This window comes from Cajanus cajan, chromosome 2, assembly GCF_000230855.2.
Source record: "Cajanus cajan strain Asha chromosome 2, NIPB_CcT2T_4, whole genome shotgun sequence".
Taxonomy (NCBI): domain Eukaryota; kingdom Viridiplantae; phylum Streptophyta; class Magnoliopsida; order Fabales; family Fabaceae; genus Cajanus; species Cajanus cajan.
This window is the reverse complement of record NC_138518.1, coordinates 32,251,712-32,275,546: the sequence shown is the minus strand read 5'-3', so window position 1 is coordinate 32,275,546 and position 23,835 is coordinate 32,251,712. Positions and strand designations below refer to the sequence as shown.

Sequence of the window (23,835 nt, the reverse complement as noted above, 5' to 3'; positions counted from 1 at the left end):
ACCCGCAGTGAACTCAATACGGGCGCTTTGAAATTTTTGAATTTCAATACGGCCGTATTGAACTCAATACGACCGTATTGAAGTTCAAAAATTTCAATACGGCCGTATTGCGCCTATTCCCTATAAATATGACGTCAATTGGACGTCATTCCACACTTTTGAACATAGTTTCAACCCTCTCCTTGAGTATTCTGGGGTTTTTGAGCAGTGTTCTGCCCTAGAAATCACTCGGAGAGTTGATCCGACGAAGTTCTTGAGCCCCGAGCCATTTTGCTTGAGGATCGAACCTAGTCGAGGGGAAATCTTTTTGATTCCCTTAGTTAAAATTTTGTTCTAGGAGAGCGAGAAGCGGGCTTGTAGAGCGAGGGAACGCCAAAACGCTTCCCAGTTCATTTTTTGCAATATATAAAAGCACGCTTCAAGAGGTTTCCCTTCAATCCTTCCTTTTACCGCTTTCTGTTTGTTGCATAATTTAATAAGTCATCATGTAGATATTTAATTCTTAATCGTTCATAATAAAAGGGGTAATTTAGTAATTTTACACTGTTATTTTAGAAATAATCTGTCATAGGGAACCCGAAAGGGGCGCTGTGGGGTGCTAACACCTTCCTCACGCGTAACCGACTCCCTTACCCGACTCTGGTTGTAATGGCCAAAGTCGATTTTTGAATCGATTGCCTTAAACTTCTTTTTCCAATGTTTTGAGTAAAACATTGGTGGCGACTCTATGAACCCTCAATTTTTATGAAAACCACTAATCCATAGAGGGTCCCGCTTGGGATTAACATGGATTGGTGAGCCTTTTAATAAAATTGCTCGTTTGACGAGGTCTCAGTTTGAGAATAAGTCATTCTAAGCAATCCATATTTTAAAACAAACGAGTCCAACCATCCTTCGCGAATGCCGAAAGCCCGTTTCGGGCCGGTGGCGACAGATGGCGACTCCACTGGGGAAGCCTTGAGAGTCAGTCCCATTTAGTGACAGATTATTTTTAACAAATAATAGTTAAAATTACTTTATTACCCCTCACTTGTATGATAACATGTTTATCTATTTGGCTTTAAAATAACTGTTGTTTGTTTAAATTTCCGCAATTGTTTGAAATAAATTGCACACAAACCTTTGCACACAACAGTTCCCTCTATACCCGGGGGCATGAGTGGTAATCCATAGGGAGTGGATGTTAGTACGGCCGGTTGATGGGTTTATAGGAGCCTATGAGACCGTTGTCGGAAAAACATCACTCAAGGTGATAACCATGAACTCGAGTCCGACAGTGCGTTGGAGCTTTCCATCGGCTTACGACGAGAGGAATTGGGTCCCTATAATGGGGGCACCTTGGGGGCCTTTGACCAAGTGAGAACAGTTAGATCCTCCTTGAATATGCACTTTTCTGCAGGAGACCCCTACCTCGTGATTCGCTCGTGACTGTTCGTGGATGAGTGAATTGTTTGTGTAAATGCTTATGTGCAATTGTCTGTGCATTAATAAATAACCTCGTGATAAGGTCTAAAAATAATCCCCATGCATAAAAAACCATGACATGAGAGGAAAGACTATGTGTGAAAATATAATAAAAGTAAGGAGCATGTACATTATTACCAATAAGACATCATGCATCCTCATAAAAACATACATTTTAGGGTCACCAATACCTCTTGACATGAGTGAAAGAGACCCATGACTATAGAGATTCTCCGTTGGGGAGAAATCATAGATAAAGAAGGGTGGTAAACTTCCGTCTTAAAAGGGCAGCGCCTTAAAGATGGAGGTTTATCAAGCTCATGTTAAAGAGTGTATTCATTCCATAAAATAAACTAACTAAACATTCATTTTAGAAAGTGGCTGGTCATCTCTCTGTCCTTACGCGCGCACAGAGAATCAAGAAAATGGAAGCATTGGAGGAGCAAAACAAGAAGCTCACAACCGAGCTTTCACAGCTTAAAGAGCAAATGGCGCAAATGATGGAACTCATGCGTCATCACAACATCCATGAATCTCATCATAGTGATCATGGGTCCCATCATGAGGGAGAGGAGGAAGAGCATGAAAAAGATCCTCCAAACGCCGTACCCCTTGGGGCAGGAATTATAATAAAAGAGCCCGAGGTCTCAAAGGAACAATTCCATGCCCTCGAGGATCGGCTAAGGGCTATGGAGGGGCATGATTTTGATGTCAAAGATGCCGCCGATATGTGCTTAGTGAGGGACATTCAATTCCCTCCTAAATTTAAAGTGCCAGATTTCCCGAAGTACGTGGGATCGACTTGCCCCAAAAGTCATCTCACCATGTACTGTCGCAAAATGGCTGCATATGCCACAAATGAAAAGCTCTTGATCCACTGCTTCCAAGAGAGCTTAGCTGAAACTGCACTCAACTGGTATATGCAGCTAGACGGAAATCTAGTACATACATGGAGGCAGTTGGCCGACGCCTTTCTCAAGCGCTATAAATACAACATCGACCTAACACCCGATAGGTCTGATCTTCAAGCCTTGAGTAAAAAGAACGATGAATCCTTCAAGGCGTACGCCCAACGTTGGAGGGAGTTGGCGGCACAGATAGAGCCCCCGCTGTCGGATAAGGAGACGGTGTCCTTATTCATCAACTCGTTGACTGGTCCCTATTACGATAAAATGATAGGGAACACAACGACACTCTTCTCGGACATCATCACCATTGGAGAAAGGGTGGAACAAGGACTTAAAAGTGGGAAGCTGGCTAAGCCTTCCCAATCATATGAAGCTAAGAAGGCCTTCGGGAAGAAGAAAGAAGGAGGAGTCAACGCTGTAACCATTGCTCCGTCTTCTTCCGCTTCGAAGTCAGGCAAATCGCAAAACAACTCTGTGAAGAAGTTTGATAAACTTCCGACCACTTATAGCGATCTCCTGCCGAAGCTAGTGGAGGCGCGTCTTATAGCTTACATTCCACCAAAGAAAGTGAATCCACCCTACCCCGATTGGTACAATCCACAAGACAAATGTCTATACCATTCGGGGGCACAGGGGCATTCAACGGAGAACTGCCGAGCTCTCAAGTATAAGGTCCAAGACCTTATCGATGCTGGGTGGGTCACTTTCGATTCGACGGCGCCCGACGTGAGCAAGAATCCTCTACCGCAGCAGGAGTAGAGAGAAGGGCAAGCCATGATAGGGCCCCTCCACATTTTTTCTTTTAGGGACTCATGATCAGTACCCGAGATCATGAGGACCTTTTCATGTAAATAAAGGGTTTTGTACAGTTTTACACTCATATATCAATAAAAAGGCATTTTTCACACATTATTCCCTCATTTTGTTCTATTCTCTCTCTCTCATTAATATTAATAAACTCTAAACCTAAACAGAACCAATAAATAATTATGTCTGTGATTGCTCGCTCTGACCGGGATCCGAAAGCCGAGGGTGAATGGGTTGAGTTGGACAGTGATGAGGAGACCATCTCTCCGGATCTGCAAAGACTGCTAGACCAAGAAGCTCGTCTACTCCAACCGAATCAAGAAGAATTGGAGACCGTGAATTTGGGGCAGGATCAAGAATTGAAAGAGGTCAACATTGGGACCCGTATCAGTGATGGAATAAAAACACAATTGATTCAATTATTGAGGGAATACAAGGACGTATTTGCATGGTCGTACCATGATATGCCCGGTTTGGACTCCAACATTGTCGAACACAAGTTGCCCTTAAAAGAGGGGTTTCGACCCATTAAGCAAAAGCTTCGACGAATCAAGCCCGAATGGTCCTTAAAGATTAAGGAGGAGGTAGAAAAACAATTGGACGCGGGATTCTTGGTTGTATCCCAGTATCCCGAATGGCTGGCTAACATTGTGCCAGTCGTCAAAAAGAATGGGAAGGTTAGAGTGTGTGTTGATTATAGGGATTTGAATCGTGCCAGTCCAAAGGACGATTTTCCCTTGCCGCATATTGATACACTTGTGGATCACACCGCCACAAACACACTCTATTCCTTTATGGATGGATACTCGGGGTATAATCAAATCAAGATGAATATAGAAGACCGCGAGAAAACTTCTTTCATTACACCCTGGGGAACTTTCTGCTACAGGGTGATGCCTTTTGGACTTAAAAATGCGGGTGCCACCTACCAACGAGCGATGGTGACGCTATTCCACGATATGATCCACAAGGAAATTGAAGTATACGTGGATGACATGATCGCAAAGTCAAAAGACGAGATGGACCACATCCAATATTTGAGAAAATTATTCAATCGGCTTCGTAAGTATCAGCTTAAGCTAAACCCGGCTAAGTGTACTTTCGGACTTTCCTCAATTTTTATGAAAACCACTAATCCATAGAGGGTCCCGCTTGGGATTAACATGGATTGGTAAGCCTTTTAATAAAATTGCTCGTTTGACGAGGTCTCAGTTTGAGAATAAGTCATTCTAAGCAATCCATATTTTAAAACAAACGAGTCTAACCATCCTTCGCGAATGCCGAAAGCCCGTTTCGGGCCGGTGGCGACAAGAACGGATACTTGCCAGGACAAGGATTAGGCAAGGACTCCCAAGGAATCCCGGAGCTACCCATTATCAAGGATAATCCGGGGAAACAAGGGTTAGGATACAACCCTTATAAAGATCAAAGGACGAAGAGAAACCAAGATCCTTCTCGACGTTCTTTAAGCCAGATCTTTAGGAAGGCCGGTTCACAAGCGTCAAGGCCGGTCGTCGTCGTCAAAATGTTTTTCTCCTTCTAATAGGGATGTGTAAATTCAGTGACTATTAGAGATCACTCCTCGGGGACAGCCCGACCCCCGAGCCTCGATAGGGCACATGTTTCCATTATGATTATAATAAAATCATTCATTATTATTTCTTATTGCTTCTTTTCTTGCTTGCAATAAAATTCTAGACCGCATTATTTAACCCTGTTTGAATGAACATAAGTGAGGTTAAAATCGTCTTAATAATGAATAAACCCGCATCATTTTTATGTGGAAATGTGCATAACGACTTGGAGCACCTTTTCTTGGCCTCAATAAGTGCCGTCATGGATAAAAGAAATCCATTCAGGACAAAAATCCTAAAAAACAAAAAGCTCGGCAGGAAACCCAAAAAGGGGGGCTGCACAAAAATAAGAGCAAAAGACCCACTAGGAATCCCATAAAAGGGTGACCTAGGCAAAAATTAGGGTTACAAAATAATAAACAAAAACAAAAGCCCACTAAGACATCACAAATGGGTGTTTTAGGCAAAAGTTAGGGCCGTCAAAAAAAGAAAAACAAAATAAATCCATGATGGTACCATCAATTGAATTCAACAAGGGGCTCAAGAAAAGCTATCCAAGTTGTCAAAACACAATCATTAATAACAAAGATGTGCTTAACCTCATAAGTGTTTAATCGAACAAGCCTAAACACATAAGCCTACCATGGCCAGCCATTCTTACAAAAACCATTTTTCAAAAATAAAATAATCCCCTCTAAAACACAAACCTTTGAAAATATATCCTTTCCTTCTTTTCTCTCTTGTCCCAAACGATTTTTGAATAATCTTGTGGAAACATGGAGATATAGTGGTCAATAGGAGGGTTGACACATCTTCTAAAGAAAGGGAAGAATCATTTGGTTGATGACACCAAAATCAAATATGCATCATTCCTCGGTAACAGAAATCGGCAGAGCACAGTCCGTCTGGAGGAATGGCAAAATCCAAACACAAAAACGCATCGGTTAATTCTTTTGAAAAAAGAATCAAATAGAATTAGATGCATCATACTGCATACATGCATACAGATGATAGGTGTACTGGAAGATCACTTATTCTCTGTTTATTGAAAAAACAAAAAAAAAATAAAAATAAAAATAAAAAAAAAAAAAATAAATAAAAAATATAAATTTCAGAAAAAACAATGCGCCCGTACCATGTTCAGTACACCCGTACTAAAATCAGGGTTATGAACAAAATTTCAACTCAATACGGGCGTACTGAAATGGATGCGGCCGTATTGGCCATAAAGAAATTTTCAAAGACCTCGTCATGAGGCAACTACATAAATTAGAAAAAATAGGTAAAATTGCTTGTGTATGACAGCAGCAAACAAAATGCAAAGATTCAGAAAATCAACAGCGTCATACAGAATAACTGAGCCTGGAGAGGCTTGCCGAAAGAATACTCTCAGAATAACTGAGCCTGGAGAGGCTTGCCGAAAGAATACTCTCAGAATAATTAAGCCTGGAGAGGCTTGCCGAAAGAATACTCTCAGAATAACTGAGCCTGGAGAGGCTTGCCGAAAGAATACTCTCAGAATAACTGAGCCTGGAGAGGCTTCCCGAAAGAATACTCTCATAATAACTGAGCCTGGAGAGGCTTGCCGAAAGAATACTCTCAGAATAATTGAGCCTGGAGAGGCTTGCCGAAATAATACTCCTACAAAATAACTGAGCCTGGAGAGGCTTGTCGAAATAATACTCTCTCATAATAACTGAATTTAATTTCTTTAGCACTTTTAATTTCTGTACAGCAAAAGCCAAAAACATAAAAAAGGCAAAATACAGAAAAAGCCGAAAATGAAAAAGGCAAGGATATAGAAAATCCAACAAAAAGATTGCACAGAATAACCGAGCCTGGAGAGGCTTGCCGAAACAATACTCATCAGTTTGTACAGAATAACTTAGCCTGGAGAGGCTTGCCGAAACAATACTCCTCAGTAAACAGAATAATTGAGCCTGGAGAGGCTCGCAGAAATAATACTCCCCAGAAGGAACCTCAACTCATGCTCTTGGATTCAAAATCCCCAGCAAGAACTATCAAGCAAGATCGTCAAAATCTCCAATGGAAGTACGATCGCCCAAGCAGTATATCTAGTCAAAGGACTTAAAACTTCCTCAGTGAAGATAGCTCTCCAACTCAAGTGTTGAGTGAGGCTAAGCCTGCAGAGGCTTCCTAAATAATACTCTGGGATACATAAGATCCCTCATTCCCCAATCGCCTACTCAGAGGCATCCCTGCAAAAAAAAGAGAAAAATCAAAAATATCAATAAGTATTCCCCAAGCGGAATCTGGCACTCAGCCGAACACTGAACTTCAAATCCCCAGTCGCCTACACAAGAGGCACTCCTTCAAAAAGGAAAACCCAAAAAAAAGAAAAAAAATCAATAACAATTCCCCAAGCGGAATTTGGCTTTTTAGCCAATCATTGAACGTCAAGTTGATACGCCTAACAGAAGAGGCTAATCAGAATCAACGACAAAATCCCCCAGTGGATAACAGCCTACACAGAGGCAGCAAAATCAGAAAACCAAAAGAGACACCCGAATAAGGATAACCGGGATACTCCACCAAACGTCGAAAGGACGTCAGCCAATCATAAGGCACCGCTCACATCAGAAAGAGCATCTTTGTGTCTGCACCCCAAAGGAATCAAAAATTCCCCAGTGGGCACCAACTACGCAATGGAAAGTTGGGACACAAGAACCTATGAGTAACTGCACATCCCCTAGACGGATCCCTGCGTTATCCAGCCCTCAGTGGCACAAAAATCGAAAAACAACCGTCGAAGCAGCATCGTGGACTGTGGAGACAAAATCATCACAAATCCCTGAAAAGGAGATATTCACGCTACCCCGTCGTCACAAACACGGAGGTATGCAGCTTCCGGCTCGAGCAATGAGCGAAGCTATCTCTGGAAAGGAGGTACTCACTGCTCACCGTCGTCACAAAGGTACTTAGCTTCCGGCTCGAGCAAAGAGCGAAGCTAAGCCTGGAGAGGCGGTACTCACAGCTTCCAGCTTGGGCAGCAAGCAAAGCAAAGCCTGGAGAGGCGAAACTCACACTGCTCACCGTCGTCACAAAGGTGCTTAGTTTCCGGCTCGAACAAAGAGCGAGACTAAGCCTGGAGAGGCGAAACTCACACTGCTACCGTTGTCACAAGGGTACTTAGCTTCCGGCTCGAACAAAGAGTGAAGCTAAGCCTGGAGAGGCGGGTACTCACAGCTTCCAGCTTGGGCAGCAAGCAAAGCAAAACCTGGAGAGGCTACTCGACAATTTTCCACCGGAAGACGCTACAAGTCAGAAGGTCGGCGCATCACCCGGACAATTGGGTCAACTCCTTTACTTGTCAGCCGGTACACCAAAAGGCCGTCCGACTAAGTAAAGGGGGGGCAGCTGTAGACCCCTAAAATTGTCCGGGTCGGAAATAAAACTCGAAGATCCTCAAAGATCGAAGGAAAGTCAGCCAGAAGGACTCCTAGAAGACCATAGGATGGCTATCTGTAGATTTAGAGGTCTTAGAGTAGCTTAAAATAAGGAAGTGGAGGGAATGAAGCCCAATACGGCCGTACTAAACTTAATACGGCCGTATTGAAGCTTCAATATGGCCGCAGTGAACTCAATACGGCATATTGAAGTTTCTGAAACTTCAATACGGCCGTACTGTAATCAATACGGCCGTATTGAAGCTTCAATACAGCCGCAGTGAACTCAATACGGGCGCATTGAAATTTCTGAATTTCAATACGGCCGTATTGAACTTCAATACGACCGTATTGAAGTTCAAAAATTTCAATACGGCCGTATTGATTCTGTAGCCCGTATTGCGCCTATTCCCTATAAATATGACGTCAATTGGACGTCATTTTACACTTGGGAACATAGTTTCAACCCTCTCCTTGAGTATTCTGGGGTTTTTGAGCAGTGTTCTGCCCTAGAAATCACTCGGAGAGTTGATCCGACGAAGTTCTTGAGCCCCGAGCCATTTTGCTTGAGGATCGAACCTAGTCGAAGGGAAATCCTCCGGATTTCCATAGTTAAAATTTTATAGGAGGGAGCGAGCGGGCTTGTAGAGCGAGGGAACGCCAAAAAGCTTCCCAGTTTTACGAAATATATAAAAAGCACGCTTCAAAGGTTTCTTCTTCAAAATCTTTCCTTTTACTGCTTTCTGTGTGCATATTTAACTGTCATCATGTAGATAGTTAATTTATAATTGCTTATAATAAATAGGGGTAATTTAGTAATTTTTGCGCTATTATTTTAGAAATAATCTGTCATAGGGAACCCGAAAGGGGCGCTGTGGGGTGCTAACACCTTCCCCACGCGTAACCGACTCCCTTACCCAACTCTGGTTGTAATGGCCGAAGTTGATTTATAAAATCAATTGCCTTATCCCTTTTTCCAATGTTTTGAGTAAAACATTGGTGGCGACTCCACGAACCCTTTTACTACGAAAACCACTAATCCATGGAGGGTCCCGCTTGGGATTAACATGGATTGGTGAGCCTTTTAATAAAATTGCTCGTTTGACAAGGTCTCAGTTTGAGAATAAGTCATTCTAGCAATCCATAATTTTAAACAAATAAAAGAGTCCAACCATCCTTCGCGAATGCCGAAAGCCCCGTTTCGGGCCGGTGGCGACATTCCAGAGAAGTTTTGTTTCTCAGAAATTTTAACATTACAAATTACGCCAAGTCTAATTTGCCACTTAAATACTAAACATCTCTAACTATCACTCTCAAAGCATAATCAATTCAAACATGATTCATTGATTATTCCTAATTCAATTCTCAAATTGGTTGAATCTTTCCCTTGGTAGAGGTTTTGTAAAAATATCAGCTAGTTGTTTGCTAGTTTCTACAAACTCTACAACACAATCATTCCTTTGAACATGATCTCTTAGAAAGTGGAGTCTTATCTCAATATGTTTTGTCCTAGAGTGCAAAATTGGATTCTTGGTCAAATTTATTGCACTTGTATTGTCACACCTAAAAGGAATTTTGTTCAACTCAACTCCATAATCTCTTAATTGTTGTTTCATCCAAAGAATTTGAGCACAACAACTTCCAGCAGCAATATACTCAGCCTCAGTTGTACTCAAAGCAACACAAGCTTGCTTTTTGCTATGCCATGAAACAAGTGCACTACCTAGTAAGTGACAAGTTCCACTTGTGCTCTTCCTATCTAGTCTACACCCAGCATAGTCTGAATCTGAGTAGCCTATCAGACTTAGTGAGACTCCCTTTGGATACCACAACCCCACATTGGTTGTACCTTTCAAATACTTAAGGATTCTCTTCACACTCTTCATATGAGATTCTTTAGGATTAGCCTGAAATCTTGCACATAGGCACACAACAAACATTATATCAGGCCTACTTGCTGTCAAGTACAAGAGTGATCCAATAATGCCTCTATACTTTGAACTATCAACAACAATTCCTTTCTCATCTAAGTCAAGATTGCAATTGTTTGATATAGGTGTGGCAGCCTCCTTGCACCCTTCCATACCAAACTTTTTCAGAAGTTCATTACAATACTTGCTTTGACTTATGAATATTCCATCATGCATTTGTTTGATTTGCAAACCCAAAAAGAATGTAAGCTCTCCCATCATTGACATCTCAAATTCTCCTTGCATAGTTTTAGCAAATTCTTTACAAAGAGAAGTATTTGTGGATCCAAACACAATATCATCCACATATATTTGTACATACAATGTATCATTTTCAAACTTCTTGACAAACAATGTATTATCCACCTTTCCTCTTTCATAGTCATTCTCAATCAAAAATTTGCTCAACCTGTCATACCATGATCTAGGAGCTTGCTTCAAGCCATAGAGTGCCTTTTTGAGCTTATATACATGATTAGGATTCTTAAAGTCCACAAAGCCTGGTGGTTGTTCAACATACACTTCCTCTTGTATCAACCCATTGAGGAAAGCACTTTTCACATCCATTTGATACAGGTTGAAATTCTTTATAGAGGAATAAGCAAGAAGTAATCTAATGGCCTCAATTCTTGCTACAGGGGCAAAAGTCTCATCATAGTCAATCCCCTCTTCTTGATTATACCCCTTAGCCACTAGTCTTGCCTTATTTCTTAGTATTATCCCAGATTCATCAAGCTTATTTCTAAAAACCCATTTGGTTCCAATAATAGGATAATCTTTTGGTAATGGCACTAAATCCCATACTTCATTTCTTTCAAACTGATTTAGTTCCTCTTGCATGGCCATTAACCAATGCTCATCTTTTAGTGCTTCATCAATGCTCTTAGGTTCAACTTGTGACACAAATGCCATAGTGTTGCAAATATTTTTAACAGCACTCCTAGTTGAAACTCCCTTACCAATATTTCCAATTATGTTATCTATTGATAAGTCTCTAGAAGTCTTCCACTCTTTGGGCAATTGTTCACATGTTTCCCTTGCTTTCTCATGTGATTCACTCTCCTTAGACACTTCATTTGGTTCATTCTCCAATAGGGATTCATCAAGCAACTCATTTAAATCTTCAATTTCAGTTTGCCTTGTTTCTTGTCTATTAGACTCATCAAATACCACATGGACAGATTCTTCTAAAACTAGAGTTCTCTTATTATAGATCCTATAAGCTTTACTATTTGTAGAGTATCCTAGAAAAATTGCTTCATCAGCCTTTGCATCAAACTTTCCAAGTTGCTCTTTCCCATTATTCAGCACATAGCACTTACACCCAAACACTCTAAAATATGAAATGTTAGGCTTCCTGCCATTATATATTTCATAGGGCTTTAATATAGGCCGAATCAGAACTTTGTTTAACACATGACAAGCTGTGTTAATAGCATCAGCCCAAAAATATTTTGGCAAGTTTGTTTCATTTAACATTGTCTTAGCAAGTTCTTCTAAGGACCTATTTTTCCTCTCAACAACCCCATTTTGTTGAGGTGTCCTAGGTGCTGAGAAATTATGGTTTATGCCATGTTCCTCACAGAATTTCTGAAACATCATGTTTTGAAACTCACCTCCATGGTCACTTCTTATAGAGGTAATGTTTGAACACTTCTCATTTTGAACAAGCTTGGCAAATTTTCTAAAGGCATTAAAAACATCATTTTTTTTGCAAGAAACATAACCCATGTGTATCTTGAGTAATCATCAACAATCACTAAGCCATAGTAATTTCTGCCTAAGCTCATGGTTCTTTAAGGACCAAACAAATCCATGTGAATTAATTGCAAAGGTCTAGTTATGGAAATCTGATTTTTTCTTTTAAAGCTAGCCTTCACTTGCTTGCCCTTTTGACAAGCATCACATAGTTTGTCCTTACCAAACTTGAGTTTAGGTAGACCAATCACTAATTCTTTCCTACTAAACTTATTCAAATGATCCATATGAATATGTGCAGCTCTCCTATGCCAAATCCATATGTTTTCTTCTTGAGTTATTAAGCACTTAGTGTTTGAAATTGCTATAGAGTGTTCCAAGTCAAGCATGTATATATTGTCAATCATTTTTCCTATGAATTTGATTTCTTTAGTCTTTTTATCACATATCAAGCAACATGTATTATCAAATTCAATTCTAAAACCTTTATCACTTAGTTGACTTATACTCAGCAAATTATGTTTCAAACCATCAACAAGCAGTACATTTTCAATCAATGTTTGAGAGGAGGAATTACCAACATTGCCATGGCCAAGAATTTTCCCTTTGTTGTTGTCACCATAGGTAACATACCCTTCATTCTTCAATTTCAAACTTGAGAATTTTGAAGGATCCCCAGTCATATGCCTTGAGCCGCCACTATCAAGATACCAAAGTAGATTTTTGGCCCTCAAGCATTCCTACAACAAAGATTCAAAGAAAAAATTTAGGTATCCATGTGGAGGGTCCTTGTTGGTTAGTTCTCAGCCTTTGACTCTTTTCAACCCAAATCATCTCTCCATTTGGAACTCCATATTTTCTATAATAGCAGTTCCTAATTGTATGGCCTCTTTTACAGTAATAAAAACAAGTTGTTTGTCTAGAGAAATTGCTTTTGAATTTTCTAAAGTTTTGGTTTTTCACAAAAGCTTCTTTCTTTGACTTAAATGGCATGCTCATGCTTTGATTAAAACCAAGTCCACTCCTATCAAAAGTGTTTCTTTGTTTTCCCAAAAGAATGTTTAAGTTTGAATTTCCATTTGTGAACTTTGCAAGAGTGGATTTCAAATCAGCATTTTCTTTTTCAAATATTTTGCAATGTTTACAAGCATCTTTTGAGGAAGTGGAGTTTTCAAAATGAGCTTCATTAAAGTTAAACATAATTTGAAGATTTTCATGCTCACGTTTTAAATCCTCAAGCTCTTGTTCAACTTTAATTAAGGCATTTTCATACCATTTCAGCTTGTTTTTCAACTTTGAATTTAAGGCTCCTAATTTTACAGCTTCTTCATGAATTTGTATAAAAGCTTCTTGGAGTTGATCATAGTCCGGATTGGATTCAAGGTCAGAATCACTTACAATTGTGTCTTGTTCAGTTCCAGCCATCAAGCACAAGTTATTCTCCTCACATTCGGATTCATCACCTTGATGTGCTTGAGTCATTATCTTCCCAAGCAATGTAGGCTTTCTTCCCTTTTCCATTTTTCTTGCTTTTCTTCTCCTCTTGTTGCTTCTTCAAGATATTTGGACACTCAACTTTCATGTGTCCCGGTTTTTCACATTCAAAGCAATTGAAGGAGGATGTGCTTGCTTCCTCTTTCTTGTTTGTCTTTTTATTGAATTTGTAGGGGGAATTCTTCTTTCTTCTTATGAATTTTCTGAACTTCTTCACCAGCAGATTGAAGTTCTCGGTTTCGGAATCATCGGAGCTTGTTTCTTCGCACACCTCTTGTCCTTTGGCATATTTCAGGGCTTTCAATGACACTCCTTTGCCTTTCTTATCTTGCTGCTCATGTTCATCAAATATGTGAAGCTTTTGCTCATGCTCTCTTAGCTTCCCAAAGAGAGTAGCTAATGTCAAGGAGGTCAAATCCTTTGATTCTTCAATGGCTGTCACCTTTGCTTGCCATGATCTGTCCAAGCATTGCAGCACTTTTAAATTCAGCTCTTCTTTCTCAAATTTCCTGCCAAGGTCAACAAAGTGATTTATCAAGTGTGTAAATCTCTTTTGAAAATCAGAAATAGATTCACCATTTTGCATTCTAAACAGCTCATATTCTCTAATGAGAGTATGCTTTCTTGATCTCTTTACATCACTTGTTCCTTCATGAGTGACTTGCAAAGTATCCCACATTTCTTTAGCAGATATGCATTGTGAAATTCTAAAAAATTCATCAATAGACAATGCAGATGTTATGATGTTTTGGGCTCTCTTATCATGTTGGGCTCTTTTCTTTTCCTTATCACTCTATTCACTCCAATGTTTTTCCTTTAGCTCATCACCATCTTTTTTCATAGGGATATAGGGTCCATTTTCTATAGCATCCCATACAGCAATATCAATAGCTTCAATGAAAATTCTCATCCTAATTTTCCAGTAGACATAGTTTTCACCATTGAAAAAAAGAGGTCTATGAATAGACACACCCTCACCATAGGGTAGGTTGTTATTGGCCATTTTTGAAATCTTGAATAACTCTCAAGAACTTGGCTCTAGATACCAATTGTTAGAAAAGAATGGCACAATCCAAGAGGGGGGTGAATTGGATTCTATGACCCTTTTAAAAATTATCAGAGTATTTAGGATCTTTATTTCACTTAAACTTTTCTAAGACAGAATTTTCAATGAAGTTTCTTCAAAGACTTGTTTCTAGAAGTATGAATGCTATATGATTTCTTGATTACAATATAATGAGGTTCAAATGTAATGTATTAAATTCAGATTAAACCATCAATATTCACACATACATGTTAATCAAGAATTATCTTCTTTAATATTCAATCAAGCAATTAGTCAAAGTAAAAGATAAAGGTAGAAGAAGATTGCATAAGTCTTTTATACTGGTTCAGCCACTCCACATGTGACCTACATCCAGTCCTTAATCAACACCTGATTAAGATTTGTTCCACTATCTTAAGCAAGAAGGTTTACAAGCACACACACATGCATATACTTCACCTACTAAAGATAACCACTTTCTTGACCCCAAGAAAGCACCCCTTGTAGAAACCCACTACAAGAAACCTTACCACTTGAGAAACCCTTCTCAAGATTTTACAAGTATTCACACAGAATAAAGGAACGAATTCACCTGGAATTCTTTGACACAAATCTTAATCTTCCCCTTTTCAAGAATGATATGATGATGATGATCTCCTTTCAATGTTTTTCATAAACGTTTCTCTTCTTGGATTCACAAAGAAAATTTTCCAAGATGTCACAAAGACTCCACCAAAATGTTTTTCTCAATTTGATTATCAGTTCTAACTCATGTCTGAAGTTTCTCAAAGTTCAAAGTATTTATAAAAGTCTCAGACGTAGATAATCGATTATTTTAAAGAATAATCAATTATTTTGTTCTTCAGGTTTTCTGGAAATCAACCAAGAACAATATAATCGATTATTTTGCTGGATAATCGATTATTCCAGAGAGTTGTTTCTGGGATAATCGATTATTTTGGCAAATAATCGATTATTGCAGCAAGGCATCCCATTTTTCCTGTTGCTGGAATAATCGATTATATTTAACGATAATCGATTATTTTGAGTTAGTTTTCAAAACTTCGTTTTAAGTCTCAAAATAACTTTCCAACCTTTTCACTCATCATCATATACTCTCTACTTAGCTTTAGATATAGATTTGCTTATGCACAAAGCATACTAAGCACACACAACATAAAAACTCATTCAAAACACTTTATTTTCTAAACTCTATTACATAGCTCTTATCACATAATATTTTCTTGACTTCGTCTGACTTTGTTTTTATGCTTCCAAGTTGTCTGTTGTACACACACACGTTGTGATCATCAAAACTCTTTCATGCTTCAAGCTCCTCTAAGCTCAACATATAAATGCTTGGATGATTTCCATAAGTATCTGGTTTCTTTGACTCTTTGTGTGTTGGATGTTGTCCACTCCTTTTCTTTTCCCAGGATTCATTGAGGATTGTGTAAATCTGTTTGTTTTCTTGTGTGTATTCTTGTTTCTGTTTCTTCCTGTTGTGTCACACTCTTTGATGTCTTTGAAATTGTTCTTTGCTCTGCTTTTTGATTTTGCCTAGGAGTGCAAAAGGCTAAGTGTGGGAGAATTTGATGAGTCATTACTTTCCCTTATTTTCTTACCTTTCTGTACTTATTTTAATCTCTGATTTGTTCTTAATTGTTTATATTCTGCACTGTTTTCTATTTGGGCTTTAATTGGACCGGTAATTCATATTTTAACTAATTTGAACTTTCTAAATTTAATTATTCCAATTTCTATTTTCAGGGCAGTTTAATAATTATCTAGGCTTGGAATTAATTTCTAGACTTCAAGAGGAGTTGTCACGTCATCTGCCATGTCAGCGCCACATCAGCAACATACTTACATTTTGGTTAACCTTGTATTATTCATTTTCGGGCCAGACACATCTAGATGGGGGCCCAATTTCATTTTAGGTCATAGGAGTCTAGGTTAGGGCTGACTTGGCAGCCACTAACATTAACATTCTGATGTGACCACGTTTTGGAGGGCTGCCTTCCCTTTTTTTTTACATTTTCCTTCTCTATTTTGGGCTCTCCATTCTTCACATTTCTCTCCATTCTTCACGTTTTTGCTCTCAATCACGTTTGGTTTTGCTGGTTGTATTTTGAGATAGCATTTTTGTTGAAAGAATACAGATTGTTAGTTTCATTTTCTTCTCCTTCTTCCATGCATTTTCGTTTTCATTTCTGTTAAATGGAAAACTAAAACCCTTGGGGTTGGCTCCTTGAGCAGATTGTAATCTCTATTTGAGGTTTTATTCGTATATGTATCTGTGTTCTGCTTTCTTCTTCATCATTGAGCCTCTACATTGAAATCATGCTTAATGAATCAGGTTGCTCACAGGTTGCTTAATCTTGTGGGGAGGTTTAATGTTGTATAAGTTTGCTTAATTCGGGTAGGGAAATCCTGAGTTAATCTTCGCTTAGTTGGTTAACTCGGATGGAACAAGGATTAAGTTATGAACAGAGAAATATTTTGAGAACCAGGGATAAAAGAGTTGCAATCTAAGCAGGGAGCCAATCCGTTTTTCATTTGTTGTGCTACCTGCGTTTTTTTGCGTTTTATTATGTTATAAACTGAAAAATCTGAACGAAACCCCCCACTTCGTTTGTTTAATTCCTGTGTTTAAGCCTTTAACAGAAAAAGACGGTCCTTGGTGTAGACACCCAATTTCGTCCGGGGGGCACACAAACAAGGACATGGATCTCTGTTACGAAGGGAAGGAGCTCCCGAAGCATGCCAACGAGAAGACAGGACTTCAGAGGGCCCAAAAACACAAATTAAATATTTTTATGGGCCCAGAACGGGCCGTTCCAAAATCGGAATGGGCCGTTCCAAGAGGTGACATACTCAAAGATCCAAGAGGAGTTGGCTAGAGATGAAGGTTTGGGCCTGTCAGGGCCCATCGGGCCCATTGGGCCTAGGAAGGCCCAAGTTGAACTTTTCATGGGCCATATTTTGTTATAGCTATTTTCATATGTTTTGTATACATCATGTTAGTATAGGTATCATATATTTTGGTCTTGTATTTTGGACCACATAGAGTAGCATTTTAGGTTTTAGGCTTGTTGGGCCTAGTTTTGGGCTTCATGGGCCTTTGGGCTTTTGGTACCCAATATTGGGCTCATTTTCATTCTTGTAATTTTTCCTTTCCATTGTATTTGTTTGACCATTGTATTTAGGTCATTAGATTAGGAAAATACAAGGAATACTAAAGTAGGCTAATTAGGTTAAATTAGGTTTAATTTGGAAGCCATTTAAGTTACATTTGAGTCACATGTTTTGCACCTTTGGTGGCTAAACATGTGACCTCAAATTAACCCTAAATGACACTCCAAATTACACTTAGATGCACCTTAGGTACCTGAATTTTTGGAGTAGCACATGGGAGCCAAAATTTGAATTCAAATTTCAAATTTGAATTCAAATTTTGGGCGCCACATGTCACCTTTTGATTTAGGCGCCCAAAGTGTGCAAAACCATGCTTACTTAAGTGTTTCATTCACCATTTTGTATTCACTTTGAATATTCAGAAATTTGAGAGCCATTGAGCCAAGTTTCTCCCTCAAAGTCACCGAAATTCCAAGAGAGAAAGTCTTAGAGAGTGCCTTCAAAATACCCTAGGAAAACCTATTTTCCTTCTCTTTGAAGTGTGCAATCCCTTGAGGCTTGAGCTTGGATGCTTCCTTCTATGGATTAGGAATCCTAATTCGCAGGTTCTACATCTTCTAGAGGTGTTCTACATTCGGTTTATCTCCATTGAAGTTGATCCGATTATAAGGAGAGCTAAGGAGAAGAACATTCATCACTCCTCCTTACCATTTCCATCATTTTTGGTATCAAGAGCAAGGTCTTCAAGGAGATAAGTGTTCTTGAGTTTTGGTCCGAATATTTTTGTGTTCTTTGTGTTCTTATGTTTGTCTTAATTGAGTTTCAATTTTTGGATCTATATTTTTAATGTTCTTGTGTTCATAGATCCATTGTTGATTGTTCTTGATTTTCTTCCACAATCAACTTGTTAGGAACTATTTGCTTGTGCTATTTTTTGATTTGATTTTGAGTCTCTCCATTCCTTGTATGTGTCCGTGATTGGACCTCATGGATTGCATTTAGATTTTGTTTTTAAATCTTTGTTTTGTCTTAGAAGTTTGTGTTTAGTCCTTACTTGTTGCAAATTCCTTGAATAGCATGTTTAACCTAGTTTTATTTTGAGTTTTGTGTCCATATATTGCTTTCGGTTTACCTATTGTTCTTGCCTCCTATATGTGCTTTTTCTTTTGCCTTATTGTGTTCATAACTTGCTATTAGTTCTAGCAAGTTTCCTTAGAGTTAGGTTTCCATTGTGTTCTAAGTTTTCAAATCACCTTCCATTAAAAATCTTCTAAAAAAATTTTTCAAGTGTAATCCTATTTCTAGTGCACTTTCTTGTGGATTCAAATTTTAAAAAAAAAGTGAGTTAAGAGGCTGGAAAACAGAGTTTAAAACAGAGCCTAATGTCCTAAAAGTTCAAGAGAAAAGAGTTCAAAAAGAATCCAAACCAAAACCTAAAGACTAGTGTACTAGTTTCTCATTTTCACTTGAAATTTGACCTAATTTTTGGCTGATTTGTATTCTCGGTTTCTATAGCTTGGAATCATTGAAAATTTTGAAACAAAAGGCAAATATACTCTTTGGACTCTTAATTTGATACTGGAAAAAGAAAGAATTAAAAAAAAATAGAGAAAGAAAATTAAAAGGAAAAAGCCGAGAGGTATACAAGTTGAAAAACCTACTTGATTCCTTGTTATTGTTTTGGCTACTACTTTTGCTATACTTGTCCAATTGTCTTCAAATTTTTTTTTGTTTTGTTCATCTATTCTAGTACCTATCTAGGAACTCTTCTCTCTGAGTGCTAGCTTTTATTTGGAGTCTTAATTTTCAGTTTTACTTGTTGAACCTCGTTGAGTCTTGTCATATACATCTATTACTCTTAATTTTGGTATAAGCTTTTCAAATTGTGCTTTTATTGCTTGTCTAGTTTTCTTTCAATAAATTCCTGTGCTGGAAGTGGCCTCAAATCCTTGCTCAAGGATCAAGCATTGCTCAACAAAGATTAGGAAAAGTTTGGACACTAAGACCTAAAAATTTGACCTAATTTAGTGACCAAAACTTATCCTAAACTTCCTTCACTTGAGTGACCTTTTTCCTTCACCTTGTGAGGCAGCCACCCTTAACCTCTTGTTGTGTATCTTTTGCAGGTCCAGTAGCATCCATTTGAAGGATTAGTGGCGGATTAAGACACTTAAACAAGTGTTAGAAAAGTTGAACACAAAACCGCCACTAATTGGTCACCAAAGCTGCCACTTTATTGCTTTTTAGGCTAGTTTAATTTTTGTCAATTCTCTTGTATTTTTAAACCAATTTGTAAAGCTTGGAGGGAGTATTAAGAAGCTGGTCAGGTATATCTACATCCTTGATAGACTCTCACGTGTAGTACTAGTGGAAGTGGCTTGGAAATTTCATATGTTTCAAGCTTCCACTTAGGATATCCGACTAGTTGCTTAACTTGCTTCTTTTTAAGTTTTCTTGTACTTAATTGCTTTACTTTGTTGCCTATAAACGTCTAGAATTGTGTAGTTTTATTTGCTCACGCTTAGTTAAGTGTCAAAAACAAACAAAGTTGTAAAAAGCATACAAAATTTTTGTGAAAAGTTTTGGGGAATTGGAAATACCACAAAGGAGTTTAGTGATTTCCACTTGAAAAGGCTTGGTTATTAAGTGGCTCTTTGTAGCTCACCTCCCTTGATAGTGCAACTTGTACACTTAGACTTCCAAGTGCTATTTTCATTCCTAGAAAATACCAAAAAAAAAACATTTTATAACTTTTTGCATAGCATACAAATTCTTTTTGCTTAACCATGAGTCATCATACTCAAGGTAGTAGTGACTTTGATACTCCTAAAAGTTTTGAAAGAATTGTCAAGGAGGTTGAAGCACTAAAACTTTGGAAAAATGATGAGATGCTTCAAAAACAAAAAGAGAAACTTGAAAAAGAAGTACAAATCATGGCTTTGGAACAAGAAATCCAAAAGATTAAGCAAAGGGAAGAAAAACTTTTGAAAAGATTGAATAAAAATAAAAGTCCAAAAGGTTCTTCTAGGAGCTCAACCAAGAGCTCCAATGATTCTCAAAGCCAAGATAATGATGGTAGTATGCATATGGATGCTTACTATCAACCAACACCTAGGAGAGTCATTAAAGAACACAAAGTGAGGGAATCCAAGGTTGATCTCCCTTACTTTCATGGTAAAGAAGATGTGGACGCCTACTTAGATTGGGAGATGAAAGTGGAGCAAATCTTCACTTGTCATCAAGTAGGTGAGGAAAGAAAAGTTCCTTTGGCCACCCTAGCTTTTCAAGGACAAGCCATGTATTGGTGGACATCCTTGGAAAGAGAGAGAAGACTTCACAATGATCCTCCCATCACTTATTGGAATGAATTGAGGAGTGCTATGAGAAGAAGGCATATTCCTTCTTATTATAGTAGGGAGCTTATGGATAAGCTCCAAAGGCTCCAACAAAAGAACATGAGTGTGGAGGAGTATAGACAGAAAATGGAGTTGTATCTCATGAGGGCTGGGATAAGGAAAGAGGAAAGGTTGACCATTGCTAGATTTTTAAGTGGTCTCAATTTTGATATTAGAGATAGAGTTGAGTTACTCCCTTATAGGGACCTTGATGATTTGGTCCAACTTTGTATAAGGGTGGAACAACAAAATTTGAGAAAAGGCAAAACTCAATCTAGCTCTTATATCAAGAAAGAGGACAAGAGGGAGGGTCAATATGACTCCTCTAAAAATTCTAGTAAAAGTCAAGAAAAAGAAACAGAAAAAGAAAATAAAAATAAAAATATTGTCACTTCTAGTAGTAAAACTAGTGACATCAAATGCTTTAAATGTCTTGGGAGAGGCCATATAGCTTCTCAATGTCCAACTAAAAAGGTCATGATTTTGAGAGGACAAGGCATTTATAGTAGCCTTGATGAATCTAGTTCTACCACTTCAAGTGATAGTGAGACTAGTAAGGAAGATCCTCAAATTGAAAAGCTATATCCTGTTGATGGTGATCTTCTTATGGTCAAAAAGCTTCTTGGAAGTCAACCTTGTCCCACTTCACTATCACAAAGAGAGAACATCTTTCACACAAGATGTTTAGTTTCCAAAAAAACTTGTTCTCTCATTGTTGATAGTGGATCATGTTCAAATTGTTGTAGTACAAGGTTGATTAACAAGTTAGCCCTTACCACCATTCCACACCCTCACCCTTACAAACTTCATTGGCTCAATGAAGGTGAGGAATTGGAGGTGAATCAACAAGTGAAGGTCAAGTTTTCTATAGGGGATTATAAAGATAAAGTTTTATGTGATGTGATCCCTATGGAAGCTTGTCATATTTTGCTTGGTAGGCCATGACAATTTGATAAACAAACTATACATGATGGCCTCACTAACAAAATATCCTTCATTCATAAAAATAAGGAAATTGTTTTTAATCCTTTAACACCACCCCAAGTGTTTGAGGATCAAAAGCAAATGAAAAAGAAAAGAAACAAATAAAAGAAAGAAGGACAGAGTGTGGAAAAAGGGGACTCCACTAAGACATTTGTGACAAAAGAGAGTTATTTTATGACCAAGCAAGATTTGAAAAGAACTCTCTTTATTCATAAAATTCTTGACTCTTATCCTAATGCTGCCACTTATCTTAAAGTTGAGAATGAAGAACAAAATGAATTTCAAATAAAGAATTCTTCTCAACTTCGAGATATAGTGAAGAAGGAGTGGACTATACCTAGTGTTACTCCTTATACTACTTCCTTGAAGGTGCACAAGGAAGGAAGTATTTCTTTGGATTTCATAAAGCACCCAATTTTTGGTTTACATTGTTTAGTAGATATAACTTGTAATAATATATATTCTATGCTTGATCTTATGGGAAGTTCTTATTTTTTTGAACTTAATATGTTTCCTTCCCTACAAGACAAAAATAGAATATATGACTATGAGTATCTAATAAACAATCAAATCCAAAATTGTTTAGGACGTTTTTTAGTAGTATTTTCTTTATATTTTAGGAAAAGCCTAGGATACCATTTAGGGTACTTTAGGCAAGATATTGTAGTGTTTAAAAATCAGTTTTTTCATTGTCTTAGTCATAGTGTTCTTACATTTTTAGGTTTTACTTCTAGGTTATGCTTAGAAGAGGAGCCTATTTTTAGAGAGTCTAATATTTTATCTTTCTTTGTTAGGTTAGATACTAGGACTCATCTTAGGCTCCATGATCTTTTCTCTTACCATGTTACTTCTTATTCCTTGCATGTTTTATATGTAGGTGTTAATTTTTCTTCCATTCATCCTCGAGATTTGAGGACAAATCCTTTTCAAGAGGGAGGGGATGATGGAATCATGCTTTGGAGTGCAAGAGGTGACATACTCAAAGATCCAAGAGGAGTTGGCTAGAGATGAAGGTTTGGGCCTGTCAGGGCCCATCGGGCCCATTGGGCCTAGGAAGGCCCAAGTTGAACTTTTCATGGGCCATATTTTGTTATAGCTATTTTCATATGTTTTGTATACATCATGTTAGTATAGGTATCATATATTTTGGTCTTGTATTTTGGACCACATAGAGTAGCATTTTAGGTTTTAGGCTTGTTGGGCCTAGTTTTGGGCTTCATGGGCCTTTGGGCTTTTGGTACCCAATATTGGACTCATTTTCATTCTTGTAATTTTTCCTTTCCATTGTATTTGTTTGACCATTGTATTTAGGTCATTAGATTAGGAAAATACAAGGAATACTAAAGTAGGCTAATTAGGTTAAATTAGGTTTAATTTGGAAGCCATTTAAGTTACATTTGAGTCACATGTTTTGCACCTTTGGTGGCTGAACATGTGACCTCAAATTAACCCTAAATGACACTCCAAATTACACTTAGATGCACCTTAGGTACCTGAATTTTCGGAGTAGCACATGGGAGCCAAAATTTGAATTCAAATTTCAAATTTGAATTCAAATTTTGGGCGCCACATGTCACCTTTTGATTTAGGCGCCCAAAGTGTGCAAAACCATGCTTACTTAAGTGTTTCATTCACCATTTTGTATTCACTTTGAATATTCAGAAATTTGAGAGCCATTGAGCCAAGTTTCTCCCTCAAAGTCACCGAAATTCCAAGAGAGAAAGTCTTAGAGAGTGCCTTCAAAATACCCTAGGAAAACCTATTTTCCTTCTCTTTGAAGTGTGCAATCCCTTGAGGCTTGAGCTTGGATGCTTCCTTCTATGGATTAGGAATCCTAATCCGCAGGTTCTACATCTTCTAGAGGTGTTCTACATTCGGTTTATCTCCATTGAAGTTGATCCGAGCATAAGGAGAGCTAAGGAGAAGAACATTCATCACTCCTCCTTACCAT

At 38.2% G+C, this 23,835-nt stretch overlaps 1 long non-coding RNA gene across 1 annotated transcript; it reads left to right on the top strand.

Moving 5' to 3' along the window:
• The first annotated feature begins 173 nt into the window (after nucleotides 1-173).
• LOC145954229 (uncharacterized) lies at nucleotides 174-23,583 on the top strand. The gene is made up of 2 exons (XR_014431403.1): nucleotides 174-425; nucleotides 22,762-23,583. It is a non-coding gene; the product is annotated as an uncharacterized LOC145954229 (long non-coding RNA).
• The last annotated feature ends 252 nt before the right edge of the window (nucleotides 23,584-23,835 follow it).